This window comes from Balaenoptera musculus, chromosome 12 (genome assembly GCF_009873245.2).
Source record: "Balaenoptera musculus isolate JJ_BM4_2016_0621 chromosome 12, mBalMus1.pri.v3, whole genome shotgun sequence".
Lineage (NCBI taxonomy): Eukaryota > Metazoa > Chordata > Mammalia > Artiodactyla > Balaenopteridae > Balaenoptera > Balaenoptera musculus.
The window spans coordinates 79,986,618-80,005,855 of NC_045796.1; the positions used below are offsets into that span (position 1 = coordinate 79,986,618).

The 19,238-nt window shown below is 39.0% G+C and overlaps 1 protein-coding gene and 1 pseudogene across 2 annotated transcripts in view; one reads left to right on the plus strand and one right to left on the minus strand.

Annotated features, from left to right (window-relative positions):
* FILIP1 (filamin A interacting protein 1) overlaps positions 1 to 19,238 on the plus strand; it is a 195,297-nt gene that overhangs the window by 32,708 nt on the left and 143,351 nt on the right. The gene's annotated exons all lie outside the window — the stretch shown is intronic.
* On the minus strand, positions 1,241 to 1,736 carry LOC118905150 (annotated as a pseudogene).

Sequence of the window (19,238 nt, forward strand, 5' to 3'; positions counted from 1 at the left end):
GTTGTTTTTCATTTTGCTGATGGTTTCCTTTGCTGTGCAAAAGCTTAACGTTTAATTAGGCCCCATTTGTTTATTTTTGCTTTTATTTCTTTTGCCTTGAGAGACTGAACTAAAAAATTCTGCTATGATTTACGTCTGAGAATGCTTTGCCTATATTATCTTCTAGGAGTTTTTTGGCGTCATGTCTTATATTTAGGTCTTGAAACCATTTTGAGTTTATTTTTGTATATGTGAGGGTGTGTTCTAATTTCATTCATTTACATGTTGCTGTCCAGCTTTCCCACCACCATTTGTTGAAGAGACTGTCTTTTCTTCACTGTATATTCTTTCCTCCTTTGTCATAGATTAATTGAGCGTAGGTGTGTGCATTTATTTCTGGGATCTCTATTCTGTTCCATTGATTTACATGTCTGTTTTTGTGCCAATATAGGGTCTTTGTTCTTAACGAGTACACACGATAATAAATTCCTATTTGTACATGGGTCTGTTTCTGAACTCTCTTCTGCTTATATTAAACAATAATACCTCATAGTTCTAATTACTATAGATTTCTAATATGCTTGACATCTATTAAACAGGTTGCTTTTCTTTGTATTTCTTTTTTAAAAAAAGGACTTTAGTTACTACTGTTCATCCAATCTTTTGTATAAATTTTAGAATTTCATAAAAATTATGGTTGTATTTTGAATAGGATTATGTTGAAATTATATATTTATTTGAAATAGAATTTACATTTTAAAAATATTGAGGTTTTCATCTATGAATGTGGTATATTTCTTCCCTTATTCAGGCTACTTTTTGGTTTTTTTAATTAAGTTTTGTAATTTTTTTCCATAGAGGCTTTAATTATTTCTATTAAGTTTATTCTCAAGGACTTATTTATAATTTAATTTCTGTTGCTATTGGGAATGTGATTTTCCCCCCAATTACATTTTAAAAAGCATTGATGCCAATAGTATAGAAACGTTGTTGATTTTTTTTTTTTGCACTGTGAGTTTTATTTGAAAACATTAAAACAGCCTGACGACTCATAATGAATTATAAAACTTTGATAGTTAAATTGTATTATCATTTATGAGGCTTTTATTCTTCATTATTTTGTAGACCTGAAAGAAACTTTGCATACTTGTGTTTTCTGTTCTCCATTTCAGAGGAAGATTGTGAAGAGAAGGTCTAAAATATTTATAAATCAAAACCCAACAGAGGAGTGAAATATAGAGAGAACAAAATCTGTACACAGCTGAGCATAGGTGTTTTTAGCTCATGTTTTGGATATGAAAACAATTTAACTCATGTCACATGAAACAAAAGCAGGTGCAGTAGTAAAGCTCAATCATGAAAACCCCAATCAATTATTTTTAGCATGCCTCTTAATTTTTCTTTCCCCTGGTTTCTTGTCTTCTGTGCCTGAGTCTTGAACAGGTAATCACTTGAGGGGGTGCCGGCGATAAATGGGCCACGGAGGAAGTGTCAGCAAACACGAAAAAGCAAATCCCGCCATAACTATATAGACAGTCCACCCGAACTGTTCAGCCACGTACCCGTAGATAAATCCAACTATTGCAGAAAAAAGAATAATTCCCTGAAACATTTGTTCAGCTAGCTTCTGGCCCTTGTAATCCATTTGCGTGGGCAGGGAGCTCAGATGCTCCAACATGACTGGCTCAGGAGGCGGGCGGCGGAGCGAAGGTGGCCGGGACTCAGGGCCAGTAGGGGCCGGGGTCAGCTCCTGCGTACAGCTCTGTTGTTGATTTTTTTAACGTTGATTTTGCATCTTGCCATCTATATAATTGAACTTCCTTCTTAGTTATAGTAGTCTTTTATTTAAATACCTTTAATTTTCTAGGTAGATTGTCATGTCCTTTGTAATTAATGGTAGTTTGTCTCTTACTTTCCAATATTTATACCACCTATTATGGTTTTACTTATTTGCTTCCATTGACTAGGATGTCCAGTTTGACACTGAACAGTAGTAGTAGTATTCGTGTTTTGTTACTGAGCTTAAAGGCAATATTTCCAGTAAGTCTCATGTTTGCTGTATTTTGCAGGTTCAGTAGATACCTTTGATCAAATTAAAGAAGCTTTGTTTTGTTCTTGGTTTTCATACACACACACATGCACACACACACACACACAATGTGCACGTGCAGACACACACACAACCATATATATAGCTCCACAGTTGAGTCTTTGGAGCATCACTGAAATTATTTTTCTCCTAAATCATGTGACTAAGTTAGTGAATTACATTAGTTGTTCATTATTAGAAAAATCTATCTTTGCATTCCTGGAATAAAACTTGCCTGATAATAATGCATTATTCTTTTGATGGATTGCTGAATTTACATTTCTAATATTTTATTTAGCATTTTTGCATCCATGTTTGTGATATTGGTTTATACTTTTCTTTCGTTATGCAGTCTTATTTTGAATTTTTGGAAAGCTTATGACCCATATTTAAATAGGTTGGTAGCTTCTCATATTTTTCCATTCTTGTTTGTTTAAAATATGAATTTCTATTTTTTAAAGGGCTGGTAATAGTTGCCTACAAAATTTTGTGGGCTGGTAAATTTGGGTTGTATATTTGAATACTGTTTCTAGTTTTTTCTGCCTTTGTTGGATTGATTCAATTTTCTTCTACTTTTTTTCCTGATGGTGTAAAAATTATAAATTGTTTTGGTTTTTCTAGTAATTGCTATTGCTATTCAATTTTTAACACATGCAACTAAATATATTTTCTATTAATATTCAGAGTTTATCAGTGTCTCTCTACATTCATTGAACAAAATGAAATCTCTGTACACTTCAGTTTTACTCGAAGCATTTCCTTTCATTACCATTTCCCCCATGTTGGGATTATTTGGACTTTTGGTTCTACATTATTATTTTAAAAATTATCATTGTTGTTTTAAAAAATCAACACAATTAGGATTAATAATGTAATTTAATGGATTTCTTTGTTCACCATTGCTTCCTTAGTACTATATTTATTTTTATTTTAAATGGGATAATTATTTCAAAGAGTTATTACAAATGGTAAACTTACTGATTCCTTCATGTTTCATCTTCATACCTGAATGGTAGTTTAGTTAGGTATAAAATTATAGGTTTAACATTTTTTTTTTTGCTTGCTCCTTTTTTTTCATTGTTAAGGAGATTCTCCGTAGACCATTTTTTTTCTTTCCTAAAGGTTTTAGGATTTGTTTCCTTTATTCCTGGTTTTCTGAAATGTTAATATAATCCCTAGGTGTGAGTTTTAAAATTTTATCTTACTCAGCACTTGGTTAGTCCTTAAATTGTGAGTAATGTATATATTACCTTCCTTCATTACTTCTAATATTTCTTTTAGTAACTCCATTAGATGGGTGATTGAATGTTTGGGTCTATTTTACATGATTTCTAACTTTTATTTTGTACTTTATGTCCCTTCATCACTTTTTCTTGCATATTGGAAGAACTTCTTAGCTTAATATTCTGGTTAAGAAGGTTGTTCTTTGACCCTGTCCATTCTTTCACCCACTTATTGAGTACTCTATTTCAATGACCAAAATTTTAATAGTTGTTTATTTCTAATTGATCATTTTCTATGGATTTAATATCTTCACAAATATTCCTATGGATATGAATTATACTTATTCTAAAGTCTTATTATAACTTCTTTATTAATTTTGGCTCCTTGATGTAAGTTCTTCACTTTTTTAAAACAAAGAACTCTTATTTCTAATGCTTAATGATTCCTGAATGTTTGTTCCTGAAGCTGAGACTCATTGTTAGGCTGTGCATTCTATGTGTTCCTGCAGTTGCTTAGACACAGGGGCAGGATTTGCTGCTGGAAATCTGTATTTCAGTCTGTTTTCAAGAGCATGTAGGAGGGATAGGGCTGCCACTGGGCGGAGTGCCTCAGAGGCTAGCTTTTGGTAGGTGAGGGGATGTCTCCATCCTCTTGGGTAGCTGCAGCCACCCAGAGCATCTGGGATGCTGTTTTGCTTCTTTGACCCAAGTTCCCATACCCATTGCTTTCAGCTGAAGCAACAACTCTTGTTTCTGCTCTTTGACTCGACAAGTGGCCTGCATTGGTAGAGGGGGTGTGCACAGTTCAACCTTCTTGACTGCTTGTGCTGCTGTTCTCTAACAGTCACAGTCTGTTGTCCCAAACTTGCCACCCCCCTTGTCCTTGGTATTCATTCCTAACATTTTTGGCAACACTCTCCTATTCTTGTTGTAAGCTGCGGTTTTAAATCTTCATTCTAATCCCATCTGCTTTCTGTCTTCGAGTGTTTTCTCAAAGTTTATGGTCCTCCAAAGGTTGATACTGTTTTCCAGTTACATGGATTAAAAAAATCCTTTCTAAAACCTTAAGGGTTTGCAGTGAGAAGAGGAAGCTATAATCTATTCCCATTCTGCCACCTTGAAATGGAAACCAGAGTACTTTTTAAAACCTTAGGACGACGTTTTAAAAATAAGTTTAACAGACCAGTTTTCAGGACTGCCATTTATGGTCGTGTGTGCTATTCACTGTATGAAGGCTCTGGCTGAGGAGGTAGATGAGAGCTGACACTGAGCTCACTTCTTTTCACTGTACTGTGTTTACTTTCAGAGAAAAGGGGCCCTCTCCCCCAATGTACACAATGATGCCCTAATGGTCAGCAGTGGTGCTGGCCATTTGAGCTTTAAAATACATTATGTATGGTGATAGTTCCACGGGTATATACTTATGTCAAAACTCATCAAATTATTCACTTGAAATATGCACAGTTATTGTACATCAATTACAATACCTCAGTAAAGTTGTAAAATAAAGTTAGAAAAGTAAATTATGTTATGCAAGTAGTGAAGTAGGTAGAATGTGCTATTGGATTTAGAGGATAAGTTCTGAAGGTTTCATATTTTATAAATTGGTTAATATAATATCAAAGCTTTACCTTAGTTGACAAAGTACCAATAATTGTGAAAGAAGAGACATTCATGAACCACAGAAATGATAGTTAGCAAGCAATTGTAATTAATCATTAGTCATCTTTTATGAGGGAAGAAAATAGTAGAGTTAACGACCTGCCTTGGGCCTCTTAGGGAGACTCCTAGGTGGAGGCAGAAGGATGAACTAGGGCTGTGCTGTCCACCGTAGGACCCACTAGCCACATGTGACTATTTAGATTTAAATTTATTAACACAAAATAAAATAAAAATTCAGTTCTTCAATTATTCTAGTTTCATTTCAAGTGCTCAGGTCCTTGTGACTAGTGGCTACTGTAACAGACAGCACAGATAGAGACCATTTCTGTCATTGTAGAAAGCTCCATTGGACAGTGCTGAGCTAGATAATCTCTTAATTTAGGTTCTTTCCATTCCAGTAGTTTTATCTCTGTAGATTAGTGTATTAGTATATTTATCTCTGTAGATTAGTCAGATTGTCTAAGGGGGAAATGGAGTATGGATACACACTGAGCATAGAATAGGTACTGGGTGATTGATGACATTGTTGGTGGATGTATGTATGAATGAATGCATGTATGAAGAGTAGCAGTGAATTCCCACTATTTGATAAAGCATTGCATTCATTCATCCACTCATGAATTCAACAAATATTTATCAAATGTTTGCCATGTACTAGGTATTGCTTCAGCTTCTTGGGATATATGAGTAAACTAAATAGACAAAGATCACTTTCCTTGTGGAATTTACATGCCAGGGTGGGGATGTATTACAAATAATAAGCATAATATGTAAGTAAATCATATCACAAGTTTTAAGGTGATAAATGTTATGAAAAATAAAATGTAAATAAAACATAAAACAGAGTAAGTGGAATCAGGAGTGCTGGGTGAGGATAGAGAAATAAGGATTATAATTTTAAGTAGGGTCATCAGGTTATGCCTCACTGAGCAGATGACATTTGAATAAAGACTTGAAAGAAGTGGGGAGTAAGCCATGTGAATATCTGGGCAAAGAGCATTCTAGGCAGAGAGAACAGCAGGGCACAGACCTATGTTGGGGGCATGAGCGTCATGTTCAAGAAATAGCAAGATGAGTGGCTGGAGCAGAGTGAACAGGAGGGTAGCTGGAGAAGAGTTCTGAGAGGTAACATATGGACAGATCAAGAGGGTCTGGTAGGCCATTGTAAGAGCTTTGATTATGACTCCAAGAGGGTTTGGAGTGGAGAAGGGACATGATCTGACTGAAGTTTTAAAAGGTTCAGTGTAGCTTCTGTGTCAAGAAGACACTGCAGTGGTACAAGGACAGAAGCAGGAAGACCAGTTGGAAGCTGTCACAATATCCAGGCAGAAACTGTTGGCGGCTGGCTCTAGGGTGGTAGTGGTGAGAAGTGGTCAGACCCTGATGTATTGTTTAAGTACAATGATAAATATCTGGATGAATTAGAAGTGGACGTTAGAGAAAGGGAGTGTCAGTTAGGATACCAGAGTTTTCACCTGAGCCACTAGAATGATGGAGTTGCCATTCACAGAGCTAGGGAAGGCTGAGGAGGAGCAGCTTAAGGGAAAGATTAGGAATTGAGCTTTAGACATCCTGGATTTAGGATGTCTGCTAAAGTAGTTGAATAGGCTGCTGGATAAGCAGGTCCAGATTTGGGAGAACAATCAGGGAGGGACATAGTGTTATTGATAAGTAAGGAAATATATTCTCTGTTAATGAACTAATGCAAATTTTTGTATGTCAGAAGGTGAGAGTTGGCTGGCTGTGAGGTGGGACAAAAATGTCATCATTTTGTTCTTAGCAAGAGCTAGGAGAAGACCTGTCCATAAGTTTTGCTTTGCAAATATTCACAAAATATCCAGGCATTAATTTTGGCTTTAAAAAAGGGAATGTTTCCGTGCAGGCAGGCATGTGCCCATGCAGAGATGTGCCCTCTCGTGCACAGGGGTTTTCTGTGATTTTTGCAGAAAACACTTTAGCGTTTTTTGTTAATATTGATGCCATGTTAGGACATATGCTGGTATTTTTTTCCTCCCAGCCCCATAATATTTTTAGCTGTTAAACCCAAATTACTGTACTTTAAATATATTTTACTTATCACTGCAGCATAAATAATTTCTATTTAAGTAATAGGGAAGAAGGCCTTGCTATTAATTTAAAAGAATGAACTAATTAAATGTAAGTATTTGAGCATCAGGCCTGAGTCCTATAAAAACAAGTTAATCAAAATCGTGGAGCTTTATAATCTTAAAAGGATGACATCAAGGGTCTGATGTCTTGGATTCTTAAGGGCAGACATGGAACAGTCCAACATCTATGCCAGAATGACCTCTATGAAGCATAATATTTCCTTTTAAATATTTAGACATCAAGATAGTTTTCTGTGGTTTTAATTGATAAAACATGGATTAGGGGAAAAAACCCACAGAAGTACAGCAATTTTTTCAGCTGTCCTCCTCTTTCTCTACCTTGCTTTTATCTCCTGTTAAATAAAGGCTCACCAGTCCTAATGTGAACAACTCAGTTAGCACCTTCTTTCAGAAATGTGACCATTTATAAACATCTCTGGATAAGGAAATAAAGTGATAAGGAAAAGTTCATCAACTCTGAGCTAGAGTCATGAAATCTAAAGGAATTAATATGAATAAACTAAGATAAGAAACATTAGATAGTTTATTCTGGGTTTAGCTATGTTGCTTCCATAATGCTTTTCCTAATATTTCTATTTGGTTAAGACTCGTATTTTTGGCTGTTTTCTAGATCAAATATATCATAGTGGCCCATGTTATGCACAAGGAGTCTTGTTTTATGATACCCAGAAAACTGTTTAAGTTTTGGTAGTTTCAGAAGAATCATGAGTTAACATAGGGAACTCTCATTCAGATAGTTTATTTTCAGCTGATTTGCTTTCTTAATTGCATAATGCTAAACTAGATATTTATGTAAAAAAAAATATATATATATATATATATATTTACTAAGTTTATCCTCGAGCATAATTAGCTAGTTCTTTTTCTTTCTCTTTAGCCTCACCCTAACCCCACTCCCAATACCCACACACCCTGTAACCAGTTAGGTTATAAGAGAACACAATAAGTCAGTGATTAGTTGCTTATTCTGCATACTGGATGCTAAGAGCCAGGAAGTGTTTATGTGGAATAAATGAAATTCCTCCTTTCCGTGAGATTGTATATTAGGGGAAGGACGTATGGCGCATGTAGGGGGCACAACAGTGAGCTTGAGCTGTGTGCTGAAGGCAGCAGTTCTAAGATGTGCACATGCCCCTGGACAGGTGCTAAATGCAGACACTCAGCCTTAAGGCCCTTTGCTCACAGGTATGTCCTCATCTCATCAATCTCACTTGTTTACTCCCTACCATGAATTAAATATTTCGACTGGACATTTCTCACATATAATGTGCTCTTTTTTTTGTTTTTTGGCCACGCCACGGGGCATGTGGGATCTTAGTTCCCCGACCAGGGATCGAACCCGCATCCCCAGCAGTGGAGGCATGGAGTCTTACCCACTGGACCACCAGGGAAGTCCTACAATGTGCTCATTTTTTATTCTGTTGCCACTGTGAAGCTCTCACGTACATATGAGGTCATATGACAATGGAAAATAACCAAATATCTGAGTAGCCACCGTCTTTAACCCTCCCCCACCCTGTAGCCCCCTCCCCTGAAGCCTCCTACCTCCACCTAGATGGCTCTTGGGCCACTGTGGTCCTGATGGAGGTGGTGGCGAAGAGGAGATGCTACAGAGATGCCTAGGAAGGAAGAAAGAGTAAAGGGGTGGTGGTTACTTGCATGGAAGTCCCACCTCTGCACCCCAGACAGCCGTGGGATGACAGGAGAGTGAAAAGAGAGCCTGGGTAGTAAGCTTGGCTTGCCTTTGAGACAGAATTTTCTAGAGTTTAGAGTGAGCGCAGAAGGGGATTGTTTTAAGCAGCTGCTGTGCATAGCTATATATATCCATGGCTATTGATATGTGTATGGACATATACACAAGCACGCACATGTGTACATGTGTTTGTACATATATGATTTAATTGATAAAGATTTTATCTTATTTTCAATTATTTTTGTTATTGGCAGAATTGATGCTAAGTTGATACACGCCAGTATGGGCAAACTGATTGTTTATAGCTGCTGTCTGTTCTAACTGAGCCAGTGTGCTCCCGTTTGGCTGGTGACCCTGCCATTGCCGCTGTGCGGCCCCTCCACTGAGATCCTCTGGGCCTCCCTACAATCCAGAAACTAAAGCATTCAAACTTACGCCGCAGGCGGCCTCAAAACCTCACTTCAGCATGGCAGCTGGCATCATTCTGATTGGTTGTTAAATATTTCAAACATCACTTCTGATTGTAATGTATCTGGAGCCGGGCCCTAAAGAAATGAGCTACTCAGACAGACCAGGTCCCTGTGGGCTTCACCTTGGCAGGGGGAGAAAGAGAAGTGATAGGAAGGATTGTACCAAATATGGGGTGTGAACAAGGAAACTGAGGATGTAGGCAGAGAGGTAAAAATGCACTGCTGGGAAAGGACACTGCCAACAACTCACTCATGTCCTGGTTGCCTCTGGGCCTGCCACACCTTTGCACAAGCCACTGTCCCCTACCCCCCCCTCACGCCCGGAAAGTTCTTGCCTTCTGTCATCCCACCTGATCACTCACATCCTGTCCTCTCTTCCATTGAGCATGTGTGTCACATGCACACGCTTCACACTTGCTAACGTGGTGCTCGGTACGAATTCTGGAGTGTTTGTTTTCCAGTGTGTATGTCCAGGCACCTTAGTGCGTAGAATCTGGAGATTACCTCATTTCACGCCCTTACTTTGAAAATCAGAGAATAAAAGTGGTCCAGAGAAATTAAATAATTGCCCATGTCCCTTGGATCTGGGATCAAAGTCTAGTCCAGGCATGACTCTCTTACTATACCATGTGTCTCAAGTTGCAAGTTTCCTGAGGGAAATGATATCCCAATCAGGACAAACTTCTCAGTTGGTTCTGTGCTTTAAGAACAATTGATGTAGTTTTTCTCTCCACCCTATGAACGCTTGGAAAAATAGTCATAACATTGTGTTGAGTAAAAAACCCCATATGATCCCATTAAAATATGTATGTAAACATAATTTTAAGCAAAGGAAAAATTCTAGGTCCAAGTCAATAAATATTCTTCTATGATGTCAGGTAAGGCAGTAAAAGAATGGACTCTGGAACCCAGCTGCAATATTACACAAAGTATTTAACTTCTCTGTGTCTCAGCTTCCTCACCTGTGTAATCGGAATGATAATGGTACCACTTCATAAGGTAGTTCTGATGATCATGCAAGATGATTTAGCTTAGAGCAATGCCTAGCACATAGTAGGGCTGTATGTGTTAGCTATTGTTATTATTATAATTTTTGATGGGTTGAAGTTCTCTACAAACCAGATTCAAAGAGTAGGAGAGACCTGATTTATTGGAATTAGATTTGTTGAGATGACTGTAACAAAGTGAAAGGTCAGATAGAAAGGAAGGTCTGTGGCGGGGTGGCAGGGGGGTGTTTACAGTAAACACTGCATGAGTTATATACCCAACATCTTGGCCGCAGAAAAACTTGAACGTACTAAATATTTCTTCATAAATCAGCTTGTTTGGACCAGTTCTATTTTTATCAACATGTCTTATCTCTCTTATAAACAAATCATGTCCACCAAAGCTGGAAAATTAAAAAGCTAACAAGTATTCTAATTCAACAGATTTTTTTTTAAACATGCAGAAAAGCTCGGTCTTTTATACTGACTTTTGGCCATATTGCTTTCGTTATCTTCTGAGAGGAGGTGTATAGAAACATAGTTATTTTCTGGGGCTCACAATGGAATCTCAGAAATAGGGGATGAATTCTCAATTCTAAAAGACCTTTTCACCTGGGTATTAAGTCAAGCCTTACTGGAAAATGAAAATCATTATCAATAATTCTGATAGGGCTTCCCTGGTGGCGCAGTGGTTGAGAATCTGCCTGTCAATGCAGGGGACACGGGTTCGAGCCCTGGGCTGGGAAGATCCCACATGCCGCGGAGCTACTGGGCCCGTGAGCCACAGCTGCTGAGCCTGCGCGTCTGGAGCCCGTGCTCCGCAACGAGAGGCCGCGACAGTGAAAGGCCCGCGCACCGCAATGAAGAGTGGCCCCCACTTGCCACAACTAGAGAAAGCCCTCACACAGAAACGAAGACCCAACACAGCTAAAAATAAATAAATAAATAAATAAATAAATAAATAAATAAATAAATAAATAAATAAAATTTAAAAAAAAATAATAATTCTGATAATTATTTCCCTCTAAGATAACTGAAATTCTAAGGTATTTGCTTTGTAAAATAATTTATTGACACTAAATTCGCAACTATAGAAATGATTTAATATCTAACATTACTCCTAGACAAAATTCAGCTGTTTGCTTAGGACATGATAGATTTTCCTCAAAGTAACATTGTTTCTTTTTTAAAATACATAAATGTCCATAAAATGATCTTAAGTCATTCAAAAAGGTGTTTAGGAGCTGAGTGCCTTTAGAATGACAGAAAGGTGACTTTCTCCAAAAGGTATTAAATTCTGGGGAAAGTGTCTCCATCTCTTTAAAATCTTCATATATTTGCTGAGACAGCAAAAGAGGTATTGATGGTTCTAGATGGTTTACATTCCTTGAGGAAGGTTGTAGTTGTGGAGATTGCAACAAACCCTTGTGGTTCTTAGCAAAGAATCCTCAGACATGCTCTAATCTATGGGGCTGTGGAGATTTTCTACTGTCTTTTAGGTCCAGAGCCACTGGCAGAAGCAATTCTGGGGACTCCTAGTCATAGGACCACTGCCATCTCTACTGGCTGTGTTGGGGCCCAAGTGTTTCCCAAGTAAGATGAAAATTAGAGCCAGGAGTCAGTAGCATTTCCTTCCTCAAAATAACATTTGATTGGAGTTACTTATAATTAACTTACTTGAAGTGATTAATGTAAAACTTTAGGAAAGTTGGCTTCCAGAAAACGCATAAGTGTCTGAGGATTCTGACAGTTATCTTCTAATTCTCTCGGGAATGCAAAGTGTGCGGGTAACCTAAATATTAGGAGACAGGAACCGTCTGACAATTGGAAGGCTGCAGTTGAAATGCATCCCTGTTAAAATCAGTGGGTCAAAAAAGCAACTGGAAATTATGTGTCCATAAGGGAATGTGGACGTTAGTATAAATAACAATGGCAGAGTGGATGTTCCAAGAGGATTTTAAAAAGCAGTCGGTTCAGAAGTTAGTTGTACCAGGCCTGGAAAGGACAACGATAATGGCAAAGTTTTAAAACTTTCTTTTGAAAGTTTGACAGTGAGCTGAGGGGATGGGAAGGAAGTGAGAAACTCTTTCCCCAAATCTCCAATAGGATATGCCCTTCCTAAATTCATTTTTATGTTTCATGTAAAAATTCTTTTAGTAAGATGAGTATTTCTTTAGTTAGATGATGTGGTTAAAGCAATTATTCCTCTTCAGACCTGCCAAAAATTCATACTAATAGTTAATAACATGCTGAATGAATATTTTAAAAACTGCATTTGAGAAAACTCAAGTCATAACTTAAGAAAAATTTTCAGTAAGCAGTGGCAGGGAATCATCGCAGACACTCACAGAAGAGAAGCAATAAAAGTTGGTCTGTCACCTAGAGGGGTGGGATAGGGAGGGTGGGAGGGAGACGCAAGAGGGAGGAGATATGGGGATACATGTATATGTATAGCTGATTCACTTTGTTATAAAGCAGAAACTTACACAACATTGTAAAGCAATTATACTCCAACTGGGCCCGTGAGCCACAATTACTGAGCCTGCGCGTCTGGAGCCTGTGTTTCCACAACAAGAGAAGCCACGATAGTGAGAGGCCCGCGCACCATGATGAAGAGTGGCCCCCGCTTGCCACAACTAGAGAAAGCCCTCGCACAGAAACGAAGACCCAACACAGCCATAAAATAAATAAATAAATAGAAATTAAAAAAAAAAAAAAAAAAAAGAAAAAAAAATAAAATAAAATAAAACCAAGCAGGATCAGAGACAGTGTATAGTGTCATTAGATTCTTAGCTCATTAGATTATCTTGGCTAGCTCTATACTTAGATGAGCCATGCTGCTTGCTTTGGGGCCTCCAGGCAAACCTTATGTGGTAAGAGTTGAGGTCTGAATACATTTTCAGTACACCGCTTCGTGTAATTTCTTTTGACATTTGGCCATCCCCCAAATAATCTCTAGGACGTTTCATCAATACCTTCATTTTCCTTTTGTAATACTTAATAACTTCTTTGGGTTGCTTTCTATTTAAGCAACTTCCCCACATCCAAGAGCAGGGAAATCCTTGAAAAAGGAAAGTTTAGCTCTCTTAAAGACTCAGACAATGTATCTTTGTAGGTCAAAGAAAATGTGAGGTGGGGGGTGGTGGGGTAGGCATCATCGTAACTCATTCCAAGCCAGGGTTTTCACTCATCTTTTCCTTTCCTATAAATAAAATTAAGTTTGGGGAAAAAGATTTAGAAAAATATTTGAACAAAAATTTTGTCCCAAGCCCTATACCTCCTCTTCCTCTCAGCCAGAGGCCACCCAGGGACTTGATTGATGTTCTCTATTGGAGAAGTCTGAAGGAATACACTTGGATAGCTTAAGTGTATTTGCTTTAGTAGGTAACATTTCTGGGCCACACAGAAATGCAACTAGTTTTCTGGGTGTGCCTCCAAGTTGACCAACTTGGAAAGTAATTAGCGGTGAGGCTTAGAGAATGCTACTTTGACTCCTCTGGGTCTTCTGTTCCTCTCTAACTAAAATAAGAGGGCAGATTAGATGTTCTCAAAGGTGATTGTAAATGAGGATCTTTCAAGTTTGACACTGCTGCCGTTTTGGACTGGATGATTGTTTGTTGCGGTGGGCTGTGCTATGCACTGTACGATGTTTAGCAGCAACCCTGGCCTTTACCCATGCCAGTAACATCTTCCCTAGTCTTAACATCCAAAATTGTCTCCAGACTTTGCCAAATGTCCCCTGTGGATAGATTGTCAGATAAAAATACAGGATGCTAGTTAAATTTGAATATGAGATAAAGAATGAATAATTTTAAAATATGTTTGGGGCTTCCCTGGTGGCACGGCAGTTAAGAATTCAGCCTACCAATGCAGGGGACATGGGTTCGAGCCCTGGTCCGGGAAGATCCCACATGCCGCGGAGCAACTAAGCCTGTGCGCCACAACTACTGAGCCTGCGTGTCACAACTACTGAAGCCCGCGTGCCTAGAGCCCGTGCTCCGCAACAAGGGAAGCCACCACAGTGAGAAACCCACGCACCACAAGGAAGTGTAGCCCCTGCTCGCCGCAACTACAGAAAGCCCACGTGCAGCAACGAAGACCCAACGCAGAGATAAAATAAATAAGTAAATAAATTTAAAAACAAAAAAAGAAAAGACATGAGAGCATGCATTTAAAAAAATATATGTTTGTCTGAAATGTTGAATGGGACATATTTATATTAAAAGCTTATTTTGATCATGTTGAAGAATATGTTCTGACCTGGTAAATATCAGAATGTTCAGCCATTGGTCCCTGGAATCAGACCTGGATTCAAACCCATCTCTTCTCAGCTTTGTGTCTAGGGCAATCTGTTAAAATTCTCTAAGCCCCAGTTCATACCTACCTTTTAAAGTTGTTGTGGGGATTAAATAAATTATTTTACATGAAGCGCTTATTTGAAAAAACCTTTTTTTTGTTATTTATCTAAAATTCAAATTTAACTAAGCATTCAGTATTTTCATTTGCTGAGTCTGACAACTGTATCCGGGGAGCAAAATCACTTCCCCCCTCCTCTCATTGAAAATCTCTGTTCTAGTAAAAAATTTAATGAAGATGTGGTTCTATTCTCCCTGAAGTTTTCTGGATTAATTATAGGGATAGGCCAGACATCTGTTAGATTAGATTTTTGGAAGTGTCCCTATTTAGTTAATCTTGCGTTCATAGAAATATCTTTTCTAAAAGAGAATATTTTTCAACATTGTTAAGATAGGGATGTCAGACAGTGACCATTCCTTTTGATCCCTGTTGATTTTCCTCTGGGAAGACTAAGTGTATGCCAAGGGCATTGTCAAAATGGGGGTGGGGGGAGAGAGAGAGAGAGAGGGAGAGAGAGAGAGGGAGGGAGGGGAAAGAAGGAGGGAAGGAGGAGAGAATATGAATATGAGAGGGAGAGAGAAAGATTTTGTCTGAATTAGATATTTTTTAAAAGTACCAGTGTAGAAGTAGACGCCATGTGAGAAGTTATAACTTTGTTAAACTTATTTTGAATTCCATACGGGAGTAAGGTGAAGGATAATCTTGTCAGTGCTGAGGGCATGTGGAGTTTTTAACCCTGTTCTGCTTTGGGGACATTTCCCCCTACATCAGCCATAACCGGAAGTGGAGGCATTGCCCCCGGAACCTGACTCCTTCTCTTCTACTCCAAGCTCTTGAGGAGTTGTATGGAGAGAGCAGGGTACTGTAATGAAGTGTGCTTGTGGGGAAAGAGATGATCAAATGAAACAGAGGTTTAAGTACATGTCTTTGTATTGTGCCAAACCTGAGACACTGCTTTCTCAACTTGAGCCCAACTCATTTCACCAATTTAGGATTCTGGCAATTTTTTTCATCGGGATTTCCCATCTTCATGAAAGCAGGGGGAGTTGAAGATGCAGCATAATAATGAGGGAAGTTGGAGCTGGTGAGCCATGGCAGTGATAACCGTAAGCCCGAGTGCTTGTTGGTACTGAAGAGTAAAGTGTATTTTGTCACTGTTATCGATAGAGATTTTTTTTCAGTGCTTACAATAGGCATGGGATCAAACATGGAAGGACATGCTGAACAGCATAAAATTGCTCCTCTCTTTTACAAACTTCCAAGTCATTTAGGAAAAGAACACATGCAGACAGAGAAAAGGTAGAAAAAGAAAACAAAATATATGCTAAATGCCAAAAGATTGTTCATACGTTTGGTGTTGTACGAGTTGAGAAGAGGAGATTCCACTTTATTCTCGTACACCCTCAGCAGTACTGACATTTTGGGCTGTAGAAGTCTTTGTCTTGGGGGCTGACCAAAGCATTATAGGATGTTTAACAGCATCCCTGGCCCTTACTCATAGAAGCCCATTGTGATCATCAAAAATGTCCCCAGGCATTGCCAAATGGCCCCTGGGGAGGAAAAATTGCCCTGGCTGGGAACCACTGGTCTAGTAGCGTGTGGGAAAGCTTCCTAAAAGAGAGAGCGTTTGAGCTGGGCTGGGAGGATGGGTAAGGTTTTGAAAGAAAAAGGTAGTGACGGAGGAGAGCATTTCAGGTGAGGGAGATGGTGTGAATAAAGATGCCAAGGTGGAAAATCAAGAGTCAGTTTGGAGTATAGTAGGCAGATGAGTTTAATTAGAGTACTTGTCCCTGTGGGAAATAGAACATATTTTTTTTTTATTTTAATGCTTAATTTATAGCTCTGGTTCCCTTTTTTGTCATCTGTTTTGTTTTTTGTTTTTTTTAATTTTATTTATTTTTGGCTGTGTTGGGTCTTCGTTTCTGTGCGAGGGCTTTCTCTAGTTGCGGCAAGCGGGGGCCACTCTTCATCGCGGTGCGTGGGCCTCTCACTATCGTGGCCTCTCGTTGCGGAGCACAGGCTCCAGACGCGCAGGCTCAGTAATTGTGGCTCACGGGCCCAGTTGCTCCGCGGCATGTGGGATCTTCCCAGACCAGGGCTCGAACCCGTGTCCCCTGAATTAGCAGGCAGATTCTCAACCACTGTGCCACCAGGGAAACTCTAGAACATATTTTAAGAATAAAACATATTTAGTGATTCTGCCTATGCCCACTGCACCTGAAACTGTCTTGACCTTAGTAGCTGTTCAGTAATTAATTGGTGATTTGATGTGAAAAGTAATCTGTATCAAGATAAAAAAAGTCTTGAGTGAAAGTCTAAAAGATTTAAACTTTTTTTTTTTTCTGGTGGGCAATGGACAGCCCTTGAATGTTCTTTGAGCAGGAATGACATAATCTTGAGAAAGTCAAGCTGTTCTGGAGTCAGTTGTCTCATTGGCGAGATAAAGGAGTTGGAATTGAGTGTAATAATAGCAACCAGCTTTAAAAAAACCTTTCTGCTTCAAATTGATGAAACACCTTTGCCTACGTTTTCTAATTTGGTTGCCTCCCCAAATCCAATATTAACTACAGAAAATTTTTCTTCTCTAGTTATTTTTCTTCCCAACTAACACTGGTGCTCAGACATGGCAGTGGAAATGGGCTTTGAATACATTTCATGCTAAGAAAAAAACTCCCACAGTTTTATTTTCTTCATCCCTCAAGATGTGATGTCATTAGCGGGCCCGGGCGGCTGGTTCACCTCATGGGCAAGATTAAGTTGAGCAGCGCTCTGTCCTTGGCAGGGAGGAGCGTGAACCTGGGCTCCTTTCTGTGTCTGGGATCAGGGTTGAAGGCATTTCCTTGTGCCCCCTCAGATGAATAAGTGGCACTGTACAAGCCTTAAAAGAGCTGTCTGTCATATGAATTTGGCATTTACCCTCCACAATCTCTTGAAAGTCTGTTTGTGGTGCCACAGGATGAGTCGTTGACCACTCGGTTCTTTCCATTCCCAAAGAGGCCAGACAGTTTTCTCTCTAATGTTCCCACACCCCAGGTGCTCTTTTTATTTACCGCAGGATCTGATCTTGTCCTGTGGAGAAACTGCATCATTTACTGTTATGAGGTAATACACAGCTCGGCTTTCTCTGTCCCCAACCCCCCAAACAAACTTCTCTTGTTCCTTGGGTTTCTCAACGTCTGACTGATGTTAGGACAAAGATGAGAATAAATTAGTTGAACCAACAAAAATGGGATTTGGGTAATTAGGAGAAAACACAGCTATGGCTAAAAATGGTTTCTATTAATTCCAAACATTGACAAGCAAAAGAGTATCAATGTGTTCTAGATCTGGTCATCAGGAAATCAGGCTTATGGTAGAAATGTTTCTCATGAGAAGAAAAAACATTAGGCTTCATGGAATTCAATTAAATTTCTTGAGTTGAGTCCGTCATTTCAGTCGGGAACCTTCCATACAGTTGTTCGTTGCTATTACTATTCGTGGTAGGCAGAACGGCCCTCCCAGAGATGTCTACACCTTAAGCCCTGGCTCCCGTGAATGTGTTATGTTATAAGGCAAAAGAGACTTTGCAGATGTAGTTAAGGTTATGGACCTTAAGTTGGGGAGATTATCTTGGATCATTCAGGTGAACATAACCTAATCCCATGCATCTTTAAAAGCAGAGAATTTTTTTTTCCAACTGGAGGCAAGAGATGCAGCAAAAGAAGTCAGAGAAAGTCCAAGTGTGAGAAGGATTCAGTGCACTGCTACTGGTACTGAGATGTAGGGAGCCATGTGCAAGAATCAAAGAGGGGCCTCTAGGTGGTAAGGCCTCCCAGTGGACACCCAGCAAAGAAACAGGGACCCCAGTCCTACCACTTCAAGAAACTGGATTCTGCCAACAACCTGAATACGTTTGGAAGTGGATCCTTTCCCGGAACTTCCAGTAAGGAGTACAGCCATGCCGAAACCTCGATTTTATTCTTGTGAGACTCTAAACAGAAGACCCATCTGAACTACACTGTACCCAGATTTCTGACCCAAAAGCTGTGAGCTAATAAATGAATGTTGTTTTGAGCCATTAAATTGTATGTTCAATCTGTCATGGCAGCAATAGAAAATGAATACATTTTTCTTGGTCGTTGTTTCTGTCTTCGTTACTTCATTACATTGTCACAGTTTACTATGGATTTGCATCCCGTATGGCATGGCACCAATTATCAGGCTCCAACACTAGATGGTAAGCTTTTGACGGCACAGATTTTTTTCTCTCTTTTTAAAATTTCACCTGTCTGTCCCTAGCACCTCAAACAGTGTCTAGTACACATGCTATGTGCTCAAAAGATATTTCTTGAATGACTGAATAGGGCAACAAAAGAATTTTCAATATTATCCCTTCCCTGGTGGAGTTTAAAAATCCAGTTAAGGCATCAAAATCTCAAAGTAAAAAAAGAACCCAAAAAACAGGACAATAAAATTTAAGTACAAAATGAGAGATATAGACAATATATACTCTAGACTTCTAGTGGAATAGACGTTGCAATGCCTTGAGGTGGAGAAAGATTTCATGGAGGAGTTAGGCCTTCAAGTAAGAAGAGAACTTCAGGAAGCAAAGCAGAAGGAGAAGGGCAGGAGAAAAAGAGACAGCCCCCAAACTCTACACAGAGTAATTCCA